This window comes from Lutjanus erythropterus, chromosome 9 (genome assembly GCF_056507025.1).
Source record: "Lutjanus erythropterus isolate fLutEry1 chromosome 9, fLutEry1.hap2, whole genome shotgun sequence".
NCBI classification, from domain to species: Eukaryota; Metazoa; Chordata; class Actinopteri; order Lutjaniformes; family Lutjanidae; genus Lutjanus; species Lutjanus erythropterus.
Window position 1 is genome coordinate 17,488,154 of NC_139325.1, and position 12,957 is coordinate 17,501,110.

The 12,957-nt window shown below is 39.0% G+C and overlaps 1 protein-coding gene across 1 annotated transcript in view; it reads right to left on the reverse strand.

The window, feature by feature from the left end:
* Positions 1-12,957, reverse strand: part of cdkal1 (CDK5 regulatory subunit associated protein 1-like 1) — a 274,804-nt gene that overhangs the window by 252,244 nt on the left and 9,603 nt on the right. The window lies entirely within an intron of this gene.

The window sequence follows — 12,957 nt, forward strand, 5'->3', positions numbered from 1 at the left end:
AATAATCACTATAATGCTCTTAATTGAAACCCGGTGCTGCCCTGAACACATCACCTGATCTTGTTACCTGAACTGCCACCACATTCAAATGAACACTGCAAAGCTCTTAATCACAGCCTCTACCCTCCAACACACACAAACTTGTTGCTGATGCGCTTAGCACTGAGAAGTGAAAGGAATGTGGATGCTGGTGAGCAGACTAGTGCTTGAAAATGCTGTTCTGAACATTTTATACACTTTCACTAATACAAATTGCTGGTCTAGCTTACAGCCTCTGAATGCATTCACATACACACAAATTGTTTAGGGTGGTCTGTTTTTGAGCTTCCGCATTTTAAACAGCTTTAATTTTGTTTACCATAAAACTGCTTATCTCATATGATTGTGAGAACCCTGAATGCAACATCTGTTAACAGAAAGGATATACTCAGAGACACAGAGGAATAAGAATATAGCACACAAGGATGCCAAATGTCAAAAAATGTGCATGCAACTTTTAACTGTAATAGTGGAGGAATCAAGCAAATAATCTCACATTAATTGAAAAAGTCCTGCAAATATAGGCAAACCACAACCAAAGACCAAATTAAAGGCTAAAATGACTGACTAAAAGTAAAAATGAACTATAATTTTTTGGTTATGAGTGTGATTCTATCAATTTTGCCAAATTAATGTTATCCCATACCCTCTCACTCTGCTATGAGTGTTTCATAGCATTTCCACACCACTTTTAAACTGCTGAGTCTCATTAAGAATGCATATTCTCAATCTGACTGTTTCAAAGCCAGCTTTCAGTTTGAACAAGAAAATTACAGTATTTTTTCAAATCTGATTTATGAGAAATTACAATGGGCATTTCAATGGATAACCCTGTGGAACTGTTGGAAGCATTTTAAAAGCACAAAGGTGCCCACAGCATTTGTGTGTCTCTCTTTGTGGACGCATACATGCTTGCCTGCATATATGCCTCCATGCATCCGTACGTGAATACATTAGTTAGGTGGGGCGGACATAAAGTCAAATCCCACAGAATTTGCCTCCTAATTAATAAATCATTACAAAATCGAACAATTTTAAGTGTTTTCTATTGTAAATAATTAATGTCTTGTTTCATTGTCAGTGTTAATAATGGGTCTGCTTTTCTCTGCGACTAAAATAAAGTAAATAATAGACTGGTAATAATAGGACAATAGGCAGGAAAATCTGCAGTCCAAATACAAATAATAGGACTAAAAAAGTAGCGAGGACAGTGAAAGAGAGCAGGGGTGGGGGGCTGCGCATGCACATACACACACAGAAAAACATACACACTCCCTCTCCCTCTAACAAATTCCACTGAAAACAGATGGCATCAGAATTATCTGATGTCCTGTCACTGTCTCTTTATATGCTAATCCAGCTCCTACACACAGCCGAGTCCCTTTAATCAGATATCAGGTCAGAGAAGCTGAATCAAGCTGAGACAATCACAAACGCCAGTGTTACAATACACTGAGACAGGTAGACAGCAATGTACCAATGCACTTAACGCCATTAGACTCAGCCAACATCGGGAGTTAACACAGCACTGGTGATGTCGCTTTCAGCACTTCAGGTTTATAAATGAGAAAAAGATGTTTCTGCAACACTGACTGCACCATGACAAACTGTCTTTGCATAACATTGATTCTTTTATCTATATTTGACAGCAGTCATTGTATCACTCAATATTGTCACAGCAGAAGCCCTGTTGTTCTCTGTTCTGCTTAACTCATTCACTGTGTTAAGCTAATATTTATGCTTAAAGCGTCTCTTGGTAAAAATTCAACGCTTACAGCACGAGCTTCTCAGTAAGTTATTGATAAGTATGATGGCTTTTACTGTAAAGCCACCTCAGAGGCTGTGGCAACCAGAAAAATAAGACGAGCGCACATACAAAAAGTTCATCTAGAAGTGGATTTTTCAGGTATTTTTCTGAACTTTGTCTCTTTGGAAAATTACAAAACAGGCTATATTACATCTCTGACAATGTACAAATATCAGAAAATTACAAAAAATACTTTACAGGTCACATATAGTGATGAGTTTTGATTTGTGGCAAAGGTACATACATTGTTTACTCAAGCAGAAGAACAGATACTTGTGTCAAAAAAAGACTGGTAATAGTAGCAGCACTGATTCTTCTCTCCTCAAGTAGGACTGAATAAGTACAGGCTCTGAAATGTACTCAAGTATTGATGTAAAAAGTAACACCCTGAAGGTGATTTCAACTAGCAGTTTCTGTGCAAAACTAACTGAATCTTCTCTCTGTGGTCAAGTCTCCCTCTCTGTCTGTTTCATCTTGTTCCACCTTTTACGCCCTTGACTTTTTTTTGCTAAGTCTGTCTTGCATGATATTTACTGATGGATACACCAAGGAATCGTCTTTTCTATCTGTTATTGCTCAGTCCATTTAGATTTAAATCAGTCTTGATGTTATAAAGGTGGTGCACAATGAAGCAAAATAAAAATAATCAATAAATCCCCTAAAATGCATCAAAACTGAAGCATTGAGCCTGTTTTAAAATGGAAGGAGTAGAAAGTACAGATATTTGTGTTACAATGTAGGCAGAAAAAGTAAAAAGTTGTCAGAAAAATAGACACTCAAGTACAGATACCTGAAACCTCGAATTAAGAACAGTAACAAAGTATTTGTAGTTAATTCCTACTTCTGATAATCATGTGTGCAACTCCTTGAGCTTGAGATCAAAATGACCTACGTATTTTCCAGGCCACCCATTCTGTCCCTTTCTTTTCATTTTCCAATGTACACAATCCAAGAAAAGATCAAATAAATATTCACATTATTCCATTTATAAACACAGGATACTGAAGCACGACTGATCTGTGACCAATAAAACAAGCTAAATGAAGTTCAGAAATATCAGCTTGTCATAACAGTCCTGGTCAACGATTGATCAGCTATCAGCCACAGTCTCGTGATTACAAGAGTACAGACACATTCAAACCACAATTGTAAAATAAGTTACAAACAACAAAAGGCTGAAGAACCACACACACACAAGTCAGCAGGGGACTTCTGAGGACAAATTTATTGAGTTCATCCTTGGAAACCACCCACCCACACCCACACACACACACACACACACACACACACACACACACACACAGAGAGAGAGAGAGAGACAGTAATCATCAGATCAGATCAGATATCAAAAGGCAGTGTCTGTCTAGAAGATTAGAAGAGCCATCTGTCTGCCATGTGGAAAGCCTCGGATTATCAATAAACTTCACACACTTCTGTATGAGTATGTATCTGTGTGCTTGTGCGTTTGATCCAGCCACTGAATATGGAATACCAATGAGAGAAACAGAAGCACAGAATAAACAACAATAAAAAATAACCACCATTTTTCCATTTGGTCAACTTTATTAGTTTATATCAAACTGAAATCCGCCAGCCAGTCTAACACAGTTTCTGGGGTCTTGGTGCAAAAGCTGCAAAAAATGCACTAAAGAAAATTTTAGGGACTGAATTTTAGGGATTTTAAGAACAGACTAATAAATCAAAACATTAAAAATCAATATATCAAAATTGCAATATGGCCAAGTGCAATATCCAAATCACATAAGCTGTTTTTTTTCCCACCAGCCTACAAATCATATTCACCAGACCAGACATTCTCAAAGTGGAAGGTTCAGTGAACAAAGAAAAAATTGTATATTAGTTAGGCTATTACATGAGTTATGAAATGCAGATCACACAGAATAACTTAAGTATGTGTGAATTGGTTAAACAGATAGTTCAGAGATTCAGTATTGGGGATTTTATTGTTATTCCCACTTTTCCAAAATCAGAAACTAAAATATGCCTTTGGACAGACTTTTCAAATGTATTTGGTATAATCTTTTTGATTTTTTCATTATTTTAGTGAAAATAAAATACAAGAATTAACATTCCCACTAAAATCATAACTCAAATTTTAATATGTCAAAATAATCTCAATACGATTTTTTTTCCCAATTGAATATCCTTCAGACCTAGACCAAACACTTACAAAAGCATGCATTTTTCCAGCACAAACAGGCAGCCAGGAAATGACTTGTGGCCACACTTAATGCTTAATCAATACACCGCCATTGATCTCTCTCCTGGCTAAACAATACCTGTATTTACTCTGTTAACTTTCCCCTGTATAGATCTATACTGCTAATATAACCACAGAATGAGAGAGGAGACCAAGGTTTAGGACAGAAAGCACAGTCAGAAAGTACGAGTGAATTAGAAGTGGTTGACTAGATGCAAAGTGGATAAAAGTTTCACATACACACACACACACACACACACCTATAAGCAAACTCAAGCTCAGTTATTACTGGTCTACACCCTGCCTTGCAGAGTGGACAGCAGACAAGCTATTAGGCCTATAACCTGTGGATGACCACACACACACACACTCATTCACAATTTGTCTCTGGTCAAGCAAGGTCCTGCCGATGCTTCCAGTCAAGTCATCTTTTCTGCTTGGTGATCAAGGTTACTTTGTCCGATGATGATTCAAATTAAACCCACTGCTCAAATCATCCGCGGCTTTTAAATCCACTTTATCTAATATCTGTGCTCTCACATGGAAATCTAGCACATAGCTGATTCATTTATATGTATGAAGGAGAGATCAGACAGAGACACATGTAGAATTAATTTATCACAAAGGACAGAAGAGCACACATGTATCCAAGCACACTCATACAGACACACACACTATCTTGTATTGAAATACTAGTGAGGACCTCTGAAATATTTAACCTATGTAAGTATTCTCTTATTCCTTTGACTTTCTGGCACTAATGCTCACACTTGTCCCCCTTCAATCAGAGTTTCACAGCCAGTGCTTTCATTTCAGCAGGTGGCCTCGTATGAAGATCCACACACAACGATACAGGTCACCCCTGCTTTCCATTTCAGCGAGTGGTCAGCAAGTAATGGCACTGATGGCTGAACATTGGACACTCAGACAGAAAGCAGAGGTTATCTTCCAAAACAATGCCAAAAGGGCCAAAGGGAGGAGATGGAGAGAGAAAAACCTCAAAGGGGGCCTTGAAAAGTCATTTACTACATGTCCTTGAATGCCTAACTCTCAATTTCTTTGCTTTTTATTCATATGTCACCCACACACTTTCTCCACCCACACCAACAGCCTGGCATGCCACGTTAATTACTAATGTCTTTCAAGCTTTCATTTGCTCGTCATGAGAGAAATTACATTTGTTTTCCTCATTGAGTCAAGATGACAGGGAAAACAAAGAGGAGAGGACAAATTAGAAGTGAGAAAGACTAAAAAGTCTCTTTCAGCTTGTAAAATAACAGACAAGCTAATTATTCAAAAACAGAGAAAGCGACAATGAGTTGTCAAATGTCAAAGAATATAGATCCTCTTGCTTTGGTCTTTTTAGCTCTACTGTCTAAAAGTCTGACACAATATTGCACTGTTTGTCCTCCAAGAGGGGAAAGTTAAATGAGTTCCTGACATCACTACACTGAACAAATGAAGACAAGTAATAAAAACATTGACATTTCAAAGTTATCAGTTTGTATTGTCAAATTACAGTATGTGAATAAAACTAAATTTGACTGTGGTGGCCCTAATTAACACATTGTTTTGCTCTGTTTTATATCTGTAAGAGCGACTCTCAGTGTAACATATAAGTTAACAAACAGGTTAAAGAAGAGGTGATTAAAAACAGTTGTCATTTCACAGTAAACTGGGGATCTGCCAAAATTCCACATGCCTAACAAAAACAAGTGGATAGATATTCTATTTTTTCTTTTCTCTAAATGTCAACAAATCCAATGACACCTGTATGAGTGTACTATGGGTGTGTAGGAGGTTTAAAGGGACAGTTCACCCCTAAATCAAAAATACATATCTGGCCTTTAGTGCTGTCTGCCATCTAGATTCTTTCAGTTTAAGTTGTGGCCAGAGCAATGACACTGTGAGCTTCACAACGGCTCTTCACAAACACATGGGTGAGGTCAAAGAGGCCAAAGGTTGCCAATGGATGGCTGCCGATGGTCAAGTGAAAAATTTTAGCATATCGTCCAACCCTAATGGGTATCATTAGGATTTTATTGATACTGATATCGAAACTGATGACTGTGGTTAAGGGCTGTGGTCATCTGCTGAGCAACGAAATAGCAGCTTGTCACTAAAATGAGAGTAAACCTTAAATGTTAAGTGAATGTATCAAAGCTGTTGCCTGCTTCAGAGCTAACAGCTAACCACCTCCAGCAGCATTACAGACAGGGGAACTGTACAGACTTACTGCACTTCACTGCAACATGCACTCTGTCTCTCGTCTCAGCTGCGCACTCGCATGGCTATGTCAGCAGGAGGTGATGCCAAAAAAAGGCAGTAACGCACAGCGGAAAAGTTGAACCAGAGTCACCTTTTGGAGAAACACAGCACTTTCAGCTATGTCTTCCACTGATTATTTTGTGTACCCATCTTTGACATTTGCATCTGGCTGCAGTTTGTGCTGCAAAATAGCACCACAAGAACCTTAGTTTTATCTGTATCGATGCGTTTGAGAGGGAGACGGAGGGGGAGATAGAGCGTGCAGTGTGCGTGGTACATACTGAATGGGGAGAAAGTTAGCTGAATAAATAAAATAGTATTTTCTGACTGTTTCACAACGGTTATGTTCTAACACAACTACACCTCCCTTACACATGCACACACCTGCGCTGATGGCTGCAACCCTGGATTCTGTCTAAATGTGGCCTTTAGAGCAAATGAAAGTTACATAAATACAGAAACAGCAACACCATATGTCCAGGAGCTTATCAATACTGACCAACCAGGAACCGGTGCCAATTAAGTAGCTATTGAGTTTTTTAAATGTCTGTCATCTAGTTCCATTACATTCAACAGAAGGCAAACATCTCCAAAACTACTGTGTCCAAAACTTGGCAACTCATACATTTTAAAAAACATGTCGCAAATATATAGCTTCACTTGTCAGATTATCAGTGCTTCATAATGTCATTAAGAATGGGTACTGTAGTTTCACAGTTTGGGGCCATCTTGGCAGTGCCTGACTTAGCTAACTTCCAGCCAATCTAAAAATGGGCAAGAGGTAGAGCTGAGGCGCTGATTGAAGCAGTTGCCTAGCAGCTGTGACAATGCTCTCCTCTCACTCAAAGTAGCAAGCCGTAATATAATTTAAATGTATAAAAATTCACCCCTATACAATTATAAGCAATTTACATATATTTTAAAAACACACATCGACTTTTAATATTATATAAATAGCACTTTTTTCCTAAATATTAAATACCAAACTTTTATGCACAAAAAGTCTGAACTTCTAGGCATGGCAGTTGTCCTAAAAAAGAAGATTTGTATTCTTATTAATATCAACTGGCAAGACAGCGGCAATGAAGGGTGGGTTACATACACACAACTGGGAGCTGCCAAACATATCCACAGGCATGTCGTGTCGCCCACTGAGCAGCTCAAGTCGAGACGCTGGGGGTTAAATGCCTTGTTAAATGGCACCTGATGTAACTTGTTGAAAGGGAGGGAAATCATGACTCCTTCAATCTCCCACGCCTTGTGGACACTTAGGTCTGAGATTTGACCTCTTAATCTGTAATCTGTTAGCTTTTATTTTTTACCATTAGGCTACCTCTTCTGACAGTAAGCATCATCTCCCTGCTTTGATTTAAGGCTCGACAGTTTGGATGTGAGCAAAACCTGGCTTCACCCCTCATCCCCTTCTCAGACATCCTCCTTGTTTCCTAGTCTCTCCCGTCCTCAATCCCCTCCACCCCCAAGCCGCTCCCTCGGCTCTTGCCTTATCCCATTACTCACATCCCCTCCATGATATTCCCATTATATCCCTTCAGGGTATTCCCAATCCCTGTGGAAGGCAGGCGGTATTCCTAGGATAACAGGGGGTCGACTGGCTGGCTGGCTGGCTTCTGTTGGGAATAGGGAATATGCTTTCATCCTCTAGAGGGAAGCAGCTTCCATCCAGCGTCTGCTTTCATTTATTTCTCTACCTTTCTTCATCAGAGAAATGAAAGTGCAAGTGAACAAACAAATGGACAGAGAGAAGACTGGAACAGTGATTCTTGCTTCCATTATTCTCCGTCTCCTACCTTTCCTGCTTCTTTCTGGTTTGAGCAACAAGGATGAGATATAACCACCCTCTGGGGAATCAATTTGTCCTGTTTTTTGCTGTTTCTCAGAGGAATAAGGAGTTGTCTCTCTTTCATTCAACTGCAATTCTCTTTCCTTGCTCCTAAACCTCATAAATGAGAAATGATACCAACAATAAGAGAGATCTTTCTGTCCTTGGAGGGAGGAATGGCAAAAGGAGTAATCCTTGTTTCCCTCCTGCAGTCCTTCACAATCACTAGTGGGCATTTTAAGTGTAGTTGCTGGTTTAGACAATTTGTAAATCAATGTTGTCACACCACAGAAACATGTTATTAACCACATAGACAAATTTAAATGTTTAAAAGATCGCTAAGTGTATAAAATTATGTGTCAATATCTTGAAAAAATGAGCCATTTCCTCTGTTCTCAAATGTTTGGGGTGCATCTGCTCAGCTGTCTCAGTGTCAAACACCACTACGACCTAAAAACAATCTGAAACATGGGCACTCTGTCTACCAGCTTTATTGGACATGAGTAGACATGTTTTAACCACTAAAAACGTTGAAACTGAAGTGGGTTGAATTGAGAGTCACTTAAGGTACGTTTGTACCTGACTGTCTGGGAGGTGAAGGGGAGGAGAAGGTGGTGTCGTTCGTGTCAGTTTGTGAGGTTTATATAGTGTTGTGGGACCATGGCTCCAGCACATCACTAGACCAGGTATTCAGGTGTACCCAAAAATCCCTGAACACAGAAATCATAAACTATAGTTTAACCATCTAATTACCCAATTCAGTACTACATAGTTTCAGCAACTATTTTCTAGCATATTCAATGTGTTCAGAAGAAAAACTCCCTTTTTCCTTTACAGAGACTTTAAAGTGATTTACTTATTTACCCATGAATCACTTTGTAATGTGGATGTCAAATGCCAAAAAGGAACACACCGATAAATCTCAAGGACTGGTTTGGCTGTTTTCGACGCCAATGTCAATTTCTTGCTTAAATGGTTGTTCTCATTGGGTCAGTTTGTGACGCTGTTAAAATTTCTTTCCCTCCGAACAATCAAATGAATTAGATTAAGCGGTGATCCTCCCTTTCCTCAAGCTTTCTCCTCTATCCATAGGTCCCTCAAGGGAATCTTACAGCAGGAATGGTTGGAGTCCCTAATCCCATGGCCTCTAAATGGTTACTGGGTGCTGCCTACACGTGGGTCACCTTGTAGGATCACTCTAACACACACACGCACACACACACATACACACACGCACAGGGCTTGGGATCACTTTAATCTCCTGGCCTCTAAATGGTTACACTCGACTGCCTGGACTCATGGGTCTATTTGGAGGACTTCAGACGAATTCAAAGCCTTGGAAGCTGTGTGTGTGTGTGTGTGTGTGCGTATGCATGTGTGTGGGTGTGTGTTATGCTTTACAGAGATGGAAGAGGCCTTTGGTATTATCATTTTAACTACATTGCCCAGTTAAAGCCACACATACTGTACTAAATACAAAATGATGAGTTCTGCACACTGATGTATGTGCATGAGACTAGAACTGTAATAAATACCAGTGTCAGTAAAGTTATAAAACAACAACTGCCTTTTTTGGACAAAGTAAAGTAAGATGGTAAAAGAAATGCCATTAAGTACAAAGTACAAAGTATTTACAAAGGACCTGTTCTACTAAATGACACATTCAATATTCAAAATTGTTTAATCCTGTCACCATATTTACATAGCAATACTTACATATTAATAGTCTGTGCCCTGTCAAATGTCTGCTTATCTACTTGAGGGCATTATATTTAATATTCAGTTCAAGTGTAGATGCAGTAGGGCTGGATGGTATGGAAAAAATCAAATATAGTATTTTTAAACAAATCCCTGGGTGACTACAGGGGCTTCCATAAGTGTTAACAAAGATATTTTTGCTAAATAAATAATAATCAGTAATGTGTATGGTTATAATGACTTTTAAAACCAGGAAAAGATAACACTTGTACCATATCATGATATAATGATAATAATTATCTAAGATGGCATCTGCCCACTAAGCAAAGAATCACCCAAAAGACGTTTTTTTAACATCTTGTCATATGTTTAAAAGACGTGCCCTGAGAAGCAGGAATTAAAGTTTTTATGTTTACATCCACCATAGGGTTACACATATGTATTTGTTTAATCACAAATAAAACATGTTTCACTAATGTCACACTGACTTCTGCACTGGTCTTGCATGTCCATAGATGTAAAAAAATGTCCTAACCAGACATTCAAATATTGAACGGCGTGTCAACGTCAAAGAGGGGTTGTAGTCAGGCATCAAATTATTGAACCTGATCTGCACATCATGCAGACAAACAGATACAATCCTGAGCCAACCAACGTAAAATAGACATGATGTGCACATCTGAGAGACTGCGTGTTTTCTGGTCAGTCTCAGGGCATGATAATGTTATATTATCAATATACTGCCCAAAAAATGTTTTTATTTCTAGAAATTCATATTTCTGTTCTATTTCTCCTTCCATGTATATTTAGTTTCTAGTTTAGTTCCACATGACTATATCATTTGATTTATATCCATATCCACTGCTATCAACTACCATTTCCCCATCCCCTTAACCTCCTTTTCTAGCGCACTGATCATCTTTTCCTTACATCTCTCCTGTCATTGTGCCTTTCTCCACCCAGTTATTCCACCACCTATCCATCCCTCTATTTCACGTTTTTGCAGATTTGCCAGAGTCTAGTTCGTTTTCCCTTGCAGCATCTTGCCCTCCCTGTTCGCCTCCCTTTTTCCGACCGTCGCTTTGGCTGATTTTGGCTTCAAGTGCATCTGTCTCTGTCGGCTGTACCCTTCATCCCAGCACTCTCCTCCCATCCCCGCTGACTCTTCCCCTAGTCTTTCCTCACATCGCTTCCCCCTTCACTCTTTTTCAGCCCTTTCCCTCTCTCAATCAGCAAAGTAGGACTGTCTGACGCATACCGTTGAGAGACAGCAGAAAGACAGAGCGAGCATGTAGTCTTTCTCACACCCATAGACGCACGAGATGATTTTATCTTGCAGAATGACAGCTGTCGAAAACTGAACCGTCTCTCACACACTTTTCCTGTACAATATCTTTTCCACCACGTCTGCAAGTGTGTGTGAAAAAAAGCAAATGTGTGTGTGAGCTGGCTGTGTGTGCTAACGTGCGCGTGTGTGTGTGTATATGTAAGAGGTGGAGTCAGAGAGAACATTGTAAGTTTTCATTGGTTATAACATTGCGGCGTGTAATGTTGCGTAGCACACAGTCAGCCAATCAGGAGATCCTCACACACTCCGTTTTATGAATGAGACGGCACGAACGCGAGGTACACACACTCAGAGTGAGAATACTCTACAGTGATGTAATACAATCACAGAGAGCAGCAGAAGCGCTTGTAACACGAATGCAGTATGAGCTGAATCAGAACAATTGGACAATGTTTCAGCTCAAATTTCTAAATTTCACTCTCAATGTCAGAAATATGCTGGAAAATGCATATAACAAGAAAAAGTAAAGAAATCTGTCTGCAAATGTCTCATAACCTTTACCAGCAACATGCCTATATATCTATATTAAATTTACAAATATGCTGCATGTTTTTCCTCCTACCATGCAACAGGCAAGCAGCATTAAACACTTCATTTCAAATACTCAAAATGCATTTAGTGATAAAACCATAATACGATATCTGCTAATCAATTTAGCTTTCCTTCAAAGCCAATTATTAATATATATAATATACATTATTATTATTAGTAGTAGTAGTAGTTGTAGTAGTAATATACTTCACATCAATCAATTTCAAAGCAGTTCATAGTCTAAAACACACTAAAATTGCATTGTACGTGACACAACTGGCATTTTCTATCCACAGCAACACCTGTAATACCTGCTCATCAATAATGTCCTTGTATCATTTTATCAGAACAGCTCACACCCTCGCTCTGAAACTCATATCCTCCAACCGTCTGTGTCCAAACCAGGAACTGAGAGCGCCTGATTTGGCTGACATTGTGTACCAGGGAGTAATTTTGCCTAACCGGTATGTAAAATCATAACTGAAGCGCTGTGTGTGCGGCTGGCTGGCAGAGAGGAGATTGTGAGGGGAGGGGAGCAGCCAAAAACAATCAAAATATCCTGGTGTGACTTTCCATGAAGGGTGTGTGTGTGTGTGTGTGGGCGCGCATCCATGTGTGAGCATACACGCCTTTCTATGAAGTCACTATTTGGCACATTGCTCTGCTGCTCAAATGTGGTTCGTTTGTATTAGTGTATTATCATCATCATGGGTAAACAGTGCCCTCCTTAGTTGTGCAGAGGAACAGCAACTCACAACAAGCCAGGCTGAACAAGTACTGGCAGCATAACAAGTGTGGAGACAATGAAAGCAGAGTGGAGAAGTAACACAGGTTGCCGTTTCAGTAGTAGTGGCGTAAAAGAGGACAAAGATCCAACAGAGAAAGGGGAAATATTTTCACTACAGATTGTTCAGAATAGGGTTCTAATTAACAATTATTTTTATTGTCAATTAATCTGGTATCTATTTTCTCAATTAATTGATTAGTTGTTTGGTCTATAAAATGTCAGAAAATTATAAAAAAAAGTCAATCAGTGATTCCTTAGATCCAAGGCGATGTCCTCAAATGTCTTGTTTTGCCCACAATCCAATGATATTCAGTCATTCCTGTCATAAAAGAATAAAGAAAAATGAAAATATCTATATTTAAGAAGCTGGAATCAGAGATTTTTGATTTTTTTTCTGTAGAAATGATTCAAACCGATT